General features: G+C 52.7%; 1 protein-coding gene across 1 annotated transcript in view; it reads left to right on the top strand.

Moving 5' to 3' along the window:
• The window catches only part of CKAP2 (cytoskeleton associated protein 2), a 342,261-nt gene that overhangs the window by 36,419 nt on the left and 291,123 nt on the right, over window positions 1-14,719 (top strand). The gene's annotated exons all lie outside the window — the stretch shown is intronic.

Raw genomic sequence — 14,719 nt, 5'->3', positions numbered from 1 at the left:
CCGGGTTTTTATCTGGTTTCAGGATCAAGGTAACTTTAGCCTCTTCCATGGTCGGAGTAATTCCGCCAGTGAGGCGGAAGGAATTAAAGAGTGAGGTGAGATATGGGCTTAGCAGCGCACGGAACATCTTGTAAAAGGCAGCTGTAAAGCCGTCTGGACCTGGGGCTTTGCCAGGTGGGAGAGCTCTTATCACCCCCCTGCACCTCCTCCTCCGTGATTTCCCGATTTATGGCCTCACTCACCTCCCTGCTCACTCTCGCCAGCTGGATTCTTTGGAGGAAGTCCTCTGGTCTCTCAGCCCTAGGATGTTGGGAGGTATAGAGCGATTCATAATACTCAGCAAAGGCCTCCTGTACCCCCTCCCCATGGTACGTGACCCGTTTCCCCGTGGCCAACCTCGGGGCCGCAATCGCATTCATCGTCCTTTTACCTCTGAGCAATCACGCGAGGAGGGGGCCAGTTCTATTGGCCTTAGCATAATATTGTTGTCGCATGGACAGTAAGGCTCCCTCCGCCCTCTTGTTACGTAGGAGTTCCAACTGCCCCACCGCCTTCCTATATGCCTGCATTGCCCTCCTCGAGGGGGTACCCCCGCCGCCTGACGCGCCGCCTCCAATTGCGATTCCAGGGCGCAGAGTTGCTTCTCACGGTGGGCGGCCAGCGCTATTAATTCCCCCCTGAGGGTGGCCTTGAAGGCATCCCACCTCATGTCCTCCCCAGTTTCCCCTTTCTTGTTGGTGTCGAAAAAGAACTTGATCTTCTCCAACGCCTTTTTATGATTACCGGATCTCTCAAGATGGCCCCCGGGAGTTTCCAACCCAAATCCCCCTCCTCCTCCGACCCACATCCAGCTCCAAAGAGACTACTTTGTGAATCCCTATCGGCCCCGTGCCTACCTCCCGAATGTCTCCAACCAGGGCAACCGAAACCCCCTCAGCTCCCTCCATGAATCCCTTAGCCCCAACCTTCTAACTCTGTCCTACAACTCCGCCGACATTACCGCTCCTCCCCCTCCCCCTTGTCCTATCCTTTCTCTTATCCCATGCTACGTTAAGGTCCCCGAGGAGGACAAGATGGCCCCACGAATGCTCTTCTAACAGATTCAGAACCCGTTGCAAAAAGGATTCCTGGCCCGAAATGGGAGCATACACTACGGCTATCGTTAAAGGTACCCCCTGGCACGTCCCTTTTGCAACAATATACCTCCCTTCCTTGTCTCTGAGGACCTTGCAGGGCTTGAAGTCTGCCGTATTCCTAATTGCCAGAGCTACCCCCCTGGCCTGGCAGGGGGCCGAGGCATGCAAGATCTGGTCAAAGCCTCGCAATTTCAACCTGCCCTGGTCCTTAAGGAGCAAGTGTCTCCTGCAAACCCATAACATCCGGCTTCTCCTTTTGTGTGAAATGCTCCAGCTTTTTCCTTTTGAGAGGGGTATTCAACCTCCTCACATTATGTGTTAGCCACTTAAGGGAGGAGAAGACAACCTAACGAGTGGCACACCCCATTGCATTTCCAAGTTTAGCTTGTTGCCGTGCCTCCTGAACTCCCCCCAAGCCCCCACCTTCCAACCCCCCTCTACCCCTCTGGAGGCTACGACCTTCCCGCCCACACCACACACTAACCTCGGGCATCATTGCCCTTTTGCTTCCAATATGGTTGTGCCCCCATGACCCCTAAGCGCATAGTCTCCCTAATGAGGCCCACCACCTCTACCAGCCAGCATCCGATCAGGACTGCTCCGGGGAGCCGCTTCGAGCTTCATTAGGCGTTCCATCATTCCGCCGACCATGTCCTCTGGGTCCCCTTTTCCTGTTTTCTCGTACCATCGTCCAGTCCCAGGGCCTGGAGCCCGCACGACTACTCGGGCCCAGGGGGTCTGCACCCGGGGGGGGCTGGGGGGGAATCCTTCAGGTCGAGATGTAGAAGAGCAGCACCTTCTTGGAGTGATGTAATTCGCCTCTGGGATCCCTCCCACTCAAAGAGCAGGCCGAAAGGGAAGGTCCACCTATATTGAATCGCTTTCTCGTTGAGGACCCTCACCACTGTCCCATTTGTCGCCTCTTTAAAAGTGTACTGCTGGCCAGGTCCTGGAAGAGAGCGATCTGCCGGCCCTCAAACATAATCGGTTCTTGTACTCTCGCCTCTCTGAGCACCGCCTCCTTCTGGGCATATGGAGTAAAAGCTGCCAGGACATCCCTGGGCCTCGCCATCTGGGCTTTAGCCAATCGACCAGTTCTATGGACACGGTCCAGCTCCACCATCTCCGGGTTGCTTTCGGCCAGAATATCTGCAAAAATGCCCTGTAGTGTCGCCTTCAGAGTTTTATCAGAAACCGATTCAGGCAACAGCTTCACCCGTATGTTGACTCTACGGGACCTGTTTTCCAGGTCTTCTACTTGGAGCTCAAGATTCCTGGTAGCGACATCCAGCCTCTCAATAGCTTCACTGTTTGCTGCATTGTCTTTATCTACCTCTTGGAGGCCTTTCTCCAGGATATCAGTCCTCTCCCCCAGTTGCCGCAGCTCTTGCTTCAACTCCCCCACAGCTGCAGTCGGGTCTGAGCGCATTAATTGAAACTGTTCCTGGAAAGTCTTAGCCAGATTGGCTTGCAAGGAATGTAACTCTCCGATTGTCACGATGCCTGCTCCCGGGGAGCCGGCTCCTGCCCTGCGTCCCCGAAAGCAGACATCAAGTCCCCGGGGAAGGTCCCAGCAACCCCTTATAGGGGCCCTTTGGACAGCGTCCTGGCGCCTATGGCGCCAGGCTCATAGAAAACGTCAGTCCTGGCGCCATAGGCGCCAGGCTCATTATGAAAGTGTTTGGGTGCACTGACCTGATGCAGACCATGCTGCAGAACCCCGGCCTCCTTGAGGCCTGAAAGGAACTACTTTACCTGTGGCACTCATTTACCACCCGGGCGTGGTCGGGGAAGGATACGTACCTGATTGGAGGAAGGACACATTCTAGGAACTTCTTCCAAAGCTATTTAAACCACACCCGATCAGCCACACGTGCTTCGCGTTGTTCTGCATCTAGCAGCTGGACGCTCACCGTGTCTGCTCCTGCATCTTGACTTCTGCCACACCTGCCAGTATCCTGAATCACCTGCAAAGGAAGGGAACAAGAGAACAGAAGAAGGAAAAGGCCTCACCTGCTAAATCTGCATCCCAGAGACATTTCGCCGACAATCCTGAAAAAGAAGACATTTATTTTTAAAAGCACATCGCATCGATCACTGCAGCGCCGTATTCTATTCACCTTTACAGGGCGCCTCCATGTTCAGCAGCGACCATCCGGATTCGCAGTCGCGCCCCCTGCGCCTAGGGAGAAAAAAGACAAGAACAAAGGTGAGAAAGAAGGGAAAAGGGAAGCTAAAACTCCATGTCAAGACTTACCTGCTGGTCATTCCCTTTTTATTTCGGGTCCGCGCCGCATCCAGGCATTTTCGGACCCCGGCCCCTAAGGGAAAAAAGACATCAGCGTAAATGAGTGAATGAAAAGACATTACCAAAACACTCATTAAAGACTTACCTGATTTCCACAAGGATTTCACCGCTCACCTTGGTTCGGCGCCTGTTCCCCGGCATTCCGTACCCCTGCCCCTATGGGGAAAAAGACATTAGTATTAGAACATTAATGCATGGACACAAGGGGAACCACTTATAGAAAAACTTACCTGGAAGCCAAGCAAGTTTGGTTCTCACCCATCCGAAAATCCAGTGACGTAACTGGATACCAACGCGCCCCTTCATCAGAAGCAGGATGGAGAGCTTGTCCTTCCAGACCCTAAGGTGAGACGCTATGGGGAAGCACAGAAGGGTTTTGAGGAGGGTGAGAGGGGTAAGTGGGAGGCCGATTGCATTACCCCGCAGACAGTTAACCCCCTATTCTCACCTACAGAAGGATACTTCTGCGAGTCAGACAAGCCAGATCTGGGGCCCGGTCCAGTCTGTCTTCTGAACCCTGCGCATCACCTTAGACGAGGTCACCGCAGCGCGAACCAGGCCAGCGCCCCCATGGGAATCAGGTGAGCGTTACACCGATGAACTTGTGTCTGGGCATATTCGCCAAGTCCTCAGTTCGCTTTGGCGCAGGTTCCTCCCTCGTTGGGGGCCTCAGACTCCTCTGGCGAGGTCCGCGCCGACCAGATGGCCTGGAGGGTGCCCGTGTTATCCCCAGAGGCCTGTGAGTGCTTCTCCCCTCTACCCCTGGATTTAATGGGCATGCCGGCCACCTCCTCTCCTCCAGCCCAAAGTCCCTCCACCGACCTCCTCCTACAGCAGGGTCCGGGCCCAGGAGCAGGCCCCTGCAGCGGCTCCCACAGGTATCTCCCGCCCCCCAGTCCCTGGGGGACCTACAATGTTATTACAGGGGCCCTGGCCGCCTGCCTCCTCACTCACCCCCCAGACCTGGCACAGTGCAGCCCGATGCGAGGATGAAGGGCCTCCAGGCCAAGCGCGCCTTAGTCGACTGCAAATGGTCCACAAGTGGTCTCTCCTCTCACCCGGGAAAATTGAGTCCCCCCAGCCCCCCTTCACCTCCGAGATGCAGGAGGAGGCAGGCCCCCCAAGTCTCCCCCAATACTGGCAGGGCAGGCTACCGGCTGAGTACTCCTTTCAGGTCGGCACGGTCCAGTCCTCCGCCGCCGGCCGCCTCCAGCACTGCGGGAGCCCCAAAGGAATAATTCCCTGCGCTCCGCGCCCGTATACCCACCTCAGGGCGCCTGCTTCTGCTCCTCGTCGCAACTCCCAGCAACAGGGTCCCGACCGCCGAGCTCGCCGCAGCTTCCGGGCTGCCTCAGCACCCAGGTCGCTTCCTCCGGGGGGCGCCGGGAGTCTGGACCCGCAGCTCAGTAATCCGCCAGCGAGAGGGGGCCGTCCCCGGCCGCGGCTTCCCGCACTGCCGGGCATCGGCAGCTCTCCTGCTCCAGATGCTCCTGCGACCACTTTACAGGACGGGACACCGGCCACTCCCTCCAGCGCTGCCCGGGACTCCAGCCTCTCAGCGGGCTTCGCGGCTCTCGTGGGCGGGCCCGCTGGCACAGGCTCCGCGACTCCTCCTTGCCTCGCCGGTACCGCCGCTGTTGTCACACCACAACTTCCCCAGGGCAGCACTCGCCACCGACTCTCCCCTCGCTCCTCGGCAGCCGCAGGTGACCGCAGACTGCTCTACGACGTCCGTGAAATGGGTGGTGGGCACCTTCCCCTCAAACGGGGCCAGAGAGCTCCGTCGGCACAACTACTCTGTGCCGGTGGCCATCTTGGAATCGTATAACCACTTTCTGATAGCTTTCTCTTACCTCCTTCAGGCTCCCCCAGCCCGTTCTGTTAAATCGTCTGTTTTTAAACATAGCTGGCTGAGAGTATCTAGCCTTGATCTTACTTCTGCTCTGCTTGCTAATTCTGGCAATGATGTGGATTGTTCTCTAATCTTGAAGCCGCCGCCTTAGCCTCAGCTGATCTGCTAGCCCCTATCAAACTCTGTAAACCTAAAACCCGTACCCCTGAACCCTGGTTTACCGATGACCTTTCTGCACTTAAGTTGCACTGTCATCAAGCAGAGAGGAAATGGTGCTCTGACTATTCCTCCTCTGCTAAAGCACCATTTTCGCTGCTCTCTCGGCCTATCATAAGGCTATGATTCTTGCTAAGAAGCTCTATTATAGCAAGAAAGTCTATTTAGTCGCTTAATATACCTAAGGCCCTCTTTTGATTTTGTCCAGTCTCTTTCCTCCCCTGAGAATGGTAAGGCCTCGGTCCCCCCTTCGCAAGGTTTGTGACTCTGATTTCTTTCTTGAAAAAATCTCTACTATTCGCGACCATATAAAAGCTGGTCTACCGTTGCTTACAGCTTCTAAAATTCTTATTTCATCTCCTCCCTTTACTGCTTCTTGGTCCCTGTTTTCTAATTCCGACATGCTGTCTAAGTCCGCATCTCCTAATGATGCTATACCTCTTATTCATTTAAATGAGGTCTCGGCTGACCTCATTGAGCATATTAATTCTGCTGTGAACATCTCCTTCTCTACAGGGCTTATTCCTCCACCCCTTAAGCATGCCCTGGTTGTCCCTCTGCTTAAGAAACCGTCTCTTGATCCTCATGTGCTGTCTATCGTCCTATCTCACTCCTTCCCTTTCTTATGAAGCTGATGGAGGCTTTGGTCTCCCCTCTTCTCTCTAACTTTCTTGAATCTTCTAATTTCTTCAATCCTTTTCTGTTTGGTTTCCGCCCCGGGAGGGGCACTGAATCTGTCTTGAACTCGGTACTTGATGACCTGGTATGTTTGGACAAGGGTGGGGTCAGAGCAGTCCTACTTTTGGATTTATCGGCCGCCTTCGACACCATCGATGATTCCATCTTGCTCTCTTGCCTCTCCAATGTTGGTCTTTCTGGCCAGGTTCTTGACTGGTTCACGTCGATTGTCTGATCATTCAGTCTATTTCTCTTCCCTCGTTCCGATCTAAGTTAGTTACACTTCTTTGCGGCATTTCTCAGAGCTCTGCACTTTCTCATATTGTTTTTAATATCTATATCAGATCTCTTCTGCTTCTTTCACTCACATGGCTTCCGTTACTACTCTTATGCGGACGATACACAGATTCTTGTCCGCCTGGATCTTACTCAAGCTGAGACTGCTGCACGACTCAGGAACTGTTTGAAGGATCTGGGGCATTGGATGATGACCAATTGGCTAAAACTGAAAGGCAGTAAGACCGAGGTCCTGGTTGTGGGTACTTTGTTCCCCCCCTTCTTTTTTGGGCCCCGCAATTCTGGCCACCGAGCCTCGGCCCTCTTCCTCTTCCGGTTCAATCGGTCCGCAGCCTCGACGTCAAGATCTCTGCCTCTTTGGCCCTTGACAACCAGGTGGCTAGCGTGTGTAGTGCTGGGCACTTTAAACTCTGCATTCTGCGGAAACTCCTGTCTTTTGTCCCTGCTGAATGCCAGGCTCTGGTAATGGCAGATTGGTCCTCAGCACTCTCGACTATTGCAATTCTCTTTATTTGGCCCAGCCTCGCTATCTCATCCAAAGGCTTCAACTACTTCAAAATGCTGCCGTTCGTTCTATATTTCGTCCTCCTTTTGGATCCCACATTTCTCCTCTGCTCAAACTTCACTGGCTTCCTGTGGCCAGCCGGATCTTGTTCAAATCGCTCCGTCTGGTGCACCGTGCCTTTTATGGCGTGGGTGCTGAGTAACTCCAAGCTAAATTAGTTCATTATACTCCTTCCTGTTTGCTGCGCTCTCAGTCTGCGTGTCTTCTCATTGTTCCTTGCTATCGGTTGTCACGTATGGGAGGCCGTGCCTTTTCAGTCGCGGCTGCTACAGCCTGTAATAAGCTGCCTACTGCTCTTCGTGCAACTGAAGACTATCTTACCTTCCGCCGGCTGCTGAAAACCACTTTGTTCTAGGCCCGCTTATTGTGGTTGTTGGCCGTTTTCTGATTGTATTCCCCTTCTGTAACTAGCGCCAAGATGCCTTTGGGTGTACGTGCGCTTTATCAAGTTTATATAACATAACTTCTGGATTTGTGCCCTGTAATGGCACTTCATTCTGAATTCTTGTACAGTATTTGTAGTTTCTGGCTCTAGGTTTAGAAGTACCAGAATGCAACGTGATCAGAACTGCTTAGCATCTCTCACCTGACAATTGTCACCCCACTGCTAAGTTTTGGACCCCACCAACATGAACTGCCTTCGACCAATTGCTGGGATATCATGGATTTCCAAAATATTGGAAATGGTAGTAGTAGTGCAACTGATTGTGGAATCCCATGGATTCAATCTGTCTTGCGGACCAGACCTGGGACAGACTGCTCTTATAACGGTCTAGGATGATATCCTAACAGCAGATAATTATTTTATCGGCCTTGATTATGCTGGACCTCTCCACGGCATTTAACACATTTGACCACAACATTCTGTTAACGCACCTTAAATGTTTGGTCAATTTGTCAAAAAATTATTTTGCCTGGTCTAGGCCCTTACTGTTCAAATGAGGTGAAAATGGGATTCAGAGCATGATCATATTTTCTGCAGAAGAAAAGGTCTTGCACTAAAACAAATTAGTTAGATGGGAATCCTTCAATGAATTGTATGGTCTTATTCTGTTGAATGAACTATGATCTAAGACGGGGACACTCTTACCCCCTTCTCATCTATTTCTTTTAAATTAATTTCTACCCCTGTTATGTCGCTCCCAGAAGGGACAAATTTGTTTTATGGAACAAAGCGAACTGTAAAACCATAAGCTTCTTGCTTTTTATTTTCGATGCTAGTTTCTAGACATGAAGCTGGGTTTAGAGACATACCAGTGACTGAATTTAGGTAACTTTATGCTTTTACCATTGAGTTACTTTAAACGTTTTTATGGATTGGTGTTGGTTATTGTTAGGAAGATATGTGAAATCTTTAATAAAACAATGCTAGACCTATTTCTTGCGATGTCCCACATTAGACCTATTTCTTGCGATGTCCCACATTATGTTCCATTGGTCCGTGTTAAACATGTTTTTCCAACCTCTGATGCTTTTTTATTAAAGAAACTGATCATCTTTATCACTTCTATGCGGATGACACGCACATTCATTTTCAGGATAGCTAACACCTGTGAGGGCTGGGAAAGTCTTGCCACCTGCATGTTGTGAAGTTCAGAATTGGATGGCACTTGATGGATTAAATACTGTCAAAATGGGCATAATGCTGCCTGGCCCTAAAAGCACTCTTTCTTTGTCTGCAGAAAAGGTAAACCTGAGTCTTCTTGCAAGCAAACATGGGGATGCACTTGCATGTCAATGAGACCGTTAAATCGTCCTTATACAGTCTGCCCATGTGTAAATGATTTTTATTTTTCATCCCTGAAAATGAGCATGCAGAGATCGTCTGGACTCTGTAGACTATAGTCTACTAATTGGTCTTCCTGCGAATCCAATCCATCACTTGCAAATGGCACAAAATGCAGCCATCAGACTGATTGTCGTAAAATGTCCCCAAATTTCAGATTATTGTTCATTACATTGGTTACAGTTCACAAACATATCCAAAATTCCTTTGCGTGGTTTTTAAATGCTTAAACCAGTTCTTTCCTCGGGTTCCGCTGGTAAAAAAAATGCTGACCATTCCTTTTGTCTGTTTAGGTCCAGAGGCAACATAAGATTCTCGGTTGGCAGACCAACTCTCGAACTGCTGCTCTACTCAATTCAGACTTTGTCAGCCTTTCGGAAAAGCTCAAACATGTTTTCTGTTTGTCCCACAGTCCATTAGCAACAGGGGCAGGAACCACACTGTGCCTCCGTAGGGATGTGTATAGCTATCCGTCTCCGACTACGCTTCCTAAACGAGATTGTGCCCTATGCCAGTGTGGTTTGGGATTAAATGGTATTCGCTTTAAAGTCTGAACTTCAGAAATCAACCTTGAAGCAGAAAGCGAACATGGTAGCTGAGCAGTTTTAGATGCTGCTGCTGTTCAGGGTGGGGAGGGGAATTTCTGCCCAATACTGAAAATCAAAAGTTGCCACCCAAGAACTCGCACGTCAGTTTGCTAATATTTGCTTTCAGACAAGAGAAGCATATAATTTCTAGTTGGCATTTTGACAAGAGGTTAACTTCAAAAGTATTCCTGGAGACCAAAAATAACCGATACTGTTGGTGGAATTCTCACAAAACATAGTTGTCATTTGTCCTTGAGCCTAGACACTGCCATATTTTATGCTGTTCACTGATAGCAGGCACAGAGTGAGGAGGATTGCGTTTCTTTTAATAGAGGATTGGTTAAAAAATAAAATAACTTGTTTTTTAGGCCTGGCTCACTCCCTGATGTGGTGGGGGGAAGGGGTGGGGGCAGGGTTGGGGGGGAGAGGAGTACTAGCTCGCAGGATCTGGGCAGCCTATCTTTAAGTGCCTGAGCGCCCAAGTGTGACCTACAGAGCGACTGACACTTCTCCATGATCAAATGACACTTGGAAGCAGCTCTGGTTTTTGAAAGAGGGTGGCGGGGGATTCACCTTTTTTTCGACAGTGTCATTTGATCATGGAGATATCCCGAACACCTCCAAATCAGTTATAATAAACATCTACTATATGTACAATGGCGACTGAAAAGTAAACTGCTGATCAAGCGTAACGCTTTCAGTTTAACAGGAAGACTTGCACCCCTGACTCGTCCTTAGTATCAGATGACTAAAGGAAAGCTGTTGGCCGTCGTGCCTAAGGCCATGTTCCTCATGGGCACCTTTCACAAAAAGGGGACTAAGAACAGCCAGAGGCCTTAGCCGTCTCTTCAGGACCCTCATTATTATTACCTTGAATAAAATGAAGAGGGGGCTATCATACCACAGGGGAAGGTTACAACTTGGATGATATCATTCCTTAGTTCGCACATACCTCAGAAAAGGTGGTTCCGCCTTTGGACAGTCTCTTCACTGTCAAATTGCCTGTGATGAAAGATTGGTGATGAAGGAATGCTAAAACGCCCAGGTTCCTCACAAGCATGACGGCTGTCAAAGGGAGACTATCCCCTCTGACTTTTCCAACGACCAGATGGATGCGGCTGCTAATTAATCTTTTTACACGGACTCTGTGTAACCTGCATCTCTGAACAGGTATTCATTTCATGTAGCACAGAATGAATACGTATTTTAGAGGGCCGGGGTGTAAGAATGGGCACGCTGTTTGGAGCTGCTGAGTATCCTAGCGATGCAGCTTTAGTTTTTGTTGATTCCTTTTTAATGTTTTAAGATCCTGAGTAGTGTCTGAGAAGCAATTTCAGCAAAAAAGCCAGCACGCAAGCTAGCGCCCTCAGGCTTCCATGCTTGGTTAAATAGCTCTTTCGACAGCTTGGCGGGAAGGGTTAATCTGTTCTGTAAATGCCAACTCAAAATGGCTTCCACAGCCAGACAACCTAGCTTGAAAATCACAGGTACCCATCTGCTAGTTGTGGCGGCCCTGGCGAAGCCTGTGGAGGTTACCCCAGTGGAGGTGACCTCGGGGCCCAGCGTTTCCCTGCCACCGCGGAGGGAATCCTCGGGGGGGGGGGTGGGGGGGGCCCAGCGTTTCCCTGCCACCGCGGAGGGAATCCTCGTTTCAACCCATCGATGAGACCCCCGTCAGAACCCTGGTGGAAAAAAGAGGGGGGAGGCGGTGGCCATCACGGACACGGATACAGCCTCTGAAGAGGAGCTGGCTGAAGTCATGAAGATCCTGGACAAGAAGTTCGAGGAAGTCCGGTCCCACGGGAGGGATCCCAACGAGGCAGACGAAGAAAGAGACCGTGGCGCCGACGAGGTTCCCGTGGGGGTGGAGGATTCCACGCCCCAACCATCGCACCTGTCGCAGCCGATACCTGGGCCACAGGATAACTCTGGAGCAATCTTGATGGCGATCCAGGCCTTGTGTACAGAGATGGACAAGGTTGTCCTTACCCCCAGCGGACGACCCAGCGGAGCCTGTACCGTCAGGAAGCCCTCCAAGCAAGCGGAGGAGAACTCGTCCCCCACCACCCTTCCAGCCGGCGCGGCCCTCAGTCTTCATCTCCTTCCCCGGATCCGCGGGATGACACGGGAAAGGAGACGGCCACGATGGGGACGGATGACTATGGTGGTGACGGGATGGGCCTCCCATCACCACCTCCTCGGGCCCCTCCGCCCAATGAAATCTGCTCCTTCCACACCATGATCGCCAGGGCATCCGAGCTCTTCCAGCTCTGCCCCATAGAACAGAAGAAGGAAGGTTTTCTCTATCAACGGCGTGAGGCCAAGAGGAAGACAGACCTCTCGGTACCACTTCTTGACGACATCTGGGACGAGGGGCTGGAACTCCTGAAGAACCCGTCCACAACCCCTGCCAAGAGGGACCGGTACGAGAATAAGTACTGGGTCCCGGATTCCGCCCCCATGTGCCTTAGGGCGCAGCCGACCCCGGATTCGGTCGTCTCAGCGGCGGCCAAGAAGAAGTCGGCGGGGGCGACGGCTTCGACCTCCCCGCCGGACGGCGAATAGAAGAAATTGGAAGCCATGGGACGACGGGTCATCTCGTTAGCGGCAACGGCTATTAAAGCGGCCAACGCCCTCGCGATTGTGGCCCGCTACGACAGGGAGCTGTGGTTTAAGATCGCCCCTCTGCTGGACTTCCTCCCGGACAACAAGAGTGCCGAGGCCCTGTAGATCCTGCAGGGAGGTGAGGTGGCGTCGGACCACGCCATAACGGTGGCCAAAGACCTTGCTGACACCGGCTTCTGCCAGATGGGCAACAGTGTTTGCCTTCACCTGCGAGGTTGGCTCAAGGCAACCGATTTCTGACAGGACGTGCAAACCAGAATTTTGGACATGTCTTTCGACGGAAACCACCTGCTTGGCAAGACAGTGGACGAGTTGCTGCAGGCTATCAAGGCCGACACAGACGGCGTGGGCCTAGAGTTTTGCAGCGACGACGGCCGCCCTTTCAAAACTTTGGAGGCAAGCAAGGTGCCTCCAAAGGATTCGGCGGCGGTTCCTCGATGTACCGCCAGGCGGCCCATTCTTAGTCGCCGGAGGCCTACAGAGGACACGGCAAGTAAGGAGGATATCGTCGCCTAGGAGGCCAAGGCGGCAAGGCCGCTACCAAGCAGGACTGAACCGGCCGTAGCGTCGGGCTCCCACCTGAGCACCCCGGTGGGAGGCCGGCTGGCGAAGTTCATCAGCGTGTGGGAGTGCATCTCCACCGACTGATGGGTGCTGGATGCCCTGGCTCGCAGGCACTCTCTAGTTTCTAAAAAAAGTTCCCCTGCATTCCACATGTGGCCAGGAAGGAAAACCAAGTCACTCAACTGCTGCCGGAAGTAAGGGCGATGCTCAGGAAAGGAGCCATTGAGCTCGTTCCAAAGAGGCTCTGGGGCTCCGAGTGTACTCATGATACTTCCTCGTAAGGAAGAAGACAAGGAGCTGGCGACCCATTCTGCACCTTCGTCGTTTAAACAAGTACATAAAGTCTCAGATTCCGGATGGTCACCATCCAGCACGTTCTGGGACAGCTGGAGTAAGGTGACTTCCTATCGTCGCTGGACTTGGAGGATGCCTACTTCCACATCCCCATTCTAAAGGGACATCAAAGTTTTCTCAGATTCTTAGTCCAATGACGGCCCTACCAGTTCAAGGCCCTCCCCTTCGGATTGAAGTCGGCACCCAGGGTATTCACCAAGTGCCTAGCACCAGTGGTGGCGCGGCTGTGCCTGCAGGGGATCCACGTCTACCCCTACCTGGACGATTGGCTCGTCTGAGCAAGGACAAAAGGACTCGCCGTCCAGCTGCTCACGGACCTGGGATTTCCATCAACTTCGCAAAATCCTGCTTGGTTCCGTCGCAAGTCGCGCTGTTCCTGGGAGCCAGGCTCGACACAGTGGCGTGATTGGCCTCTCCGTCGGAGGAAAGGACGAATGCCATCCTGGGCAAGGTGCAACGGCTGTTGACCATGGACGAGGCCAGGGTAAGGTCCATCAAGTTCCTCCTCAGCATGATGTCCTCGTGCATCTACCTCGTGCAGGCTGCGGATGCGTCCACTGCAAGAGTTCCTCGATGCCCGTTGGATGCAAGCGGCGGGCAGCTTCGAAGACAGGATCTCGCTCAACGAGACCTTTCACCAAGCAATCCGGTGGTGGGGCACCCGCGTGCATCTCGCGGCGGGTATGGACTTCCAGTCCCCGGCACATCAGGAGACGTGAAGACTGATGCCTCTCTGGAGGGATGGGGAGCACACACCGGAGATCTCCACTCAAGAGGCCTTTGGCTCCCGGAGGAGAGGTCACTTCACATCAACGACCTGGAGCTCCGAGCCATGTTCTGGGCCCTCAGGTCCTTCCTTCTGACCCTCAAGGGCAAGGTGGTGAGGATCTTCACCGACAACACCACCACGATGTTCTATATCCGGAAGCAAGGAGGCACCAGATCCCCAGTTCTATCCAAGGAGGCCCAGGATTTGTGGCACTGGGCCGTCGCCCAAGGGATGTTTCTAGTACCCTTCCACCTGGCAGGAATAAAGAACACCATCACCGACTCACTCGGCAGGGAGCTGCTTCTGTGCCACGAGTGGCAACTGCAGCAAGATCAAGTGAATCTGCTATTCCAACGATAATCCCCAGATCGACTTAGTCGCGACGAACACCAAGTGCCGGAGGTTAACCAGCAGGTTTCCCCAGCCGGGGAGCATGGGCGATGCCTTCTCATTCCCTTGGGACGGCCTGTTCCTCTATGCGTACCCGCCGTTACCGTTGCTGCTGCGACTCCTCAACCAACTCAGACGGTCCCGGTGCAGGATGAGCCTCGTTGCCCCGGCGTGGCCGAGACAGATCTGGTTCCCGGACCTCCTGATAGACGCGGGTCTCCTCTCCAGAGAAGGAGGCGCCATCCTCCACCACGACCGGGGGTCGCTGAACTTGCAGGCCTGGCTCCTGCAGCACGAGTTTGGAGGGTACAATATCCCGGCGGACTGCAAGGAGGTGCTTGCAAAGGCCAGGGTGTCCTCAACTCCCAAGTGCTATGGACCCAAATGGAAGAGTTTGTCTGGTGCTGGGCACAGAAGATTAACCCTCTGCGGATTATGGCCCCTCAAGTGCTGCTGTACTTGCTATCGCTGGCCAAGGCGGGGCTGGCCCATGCCTCCAAGCTCCATCTGGCGGCTATCTCCCGCTACACCAGAATTCCGGGGCTCTCATTCCTGTGGTCCCATCGCCTGGTGAAGGAGTTCATGAAGGGAC

Source organism: Ambystoma mexicanum, chromosome 7q, assembly GCF_040938575.1.
Source record: "Ambystoma mexicanum isolate Mex_15411 chromosome 7q, UKY_AmexF1_1, whole genome shotgun sequence".
Taxonomy (NCBI): domain Eukaryota; kingdom Metazoa; phylum Chordata; class Amphibia; order Caudata; family Ambystomatidae; genus Ambystoma; species Ambystoma mexicanum.
The sequence above is the reverse complement of the archived record's forward strand: the minus strand, read 5'-3'. Positions and strand labels throughout refer to the sequence as shown.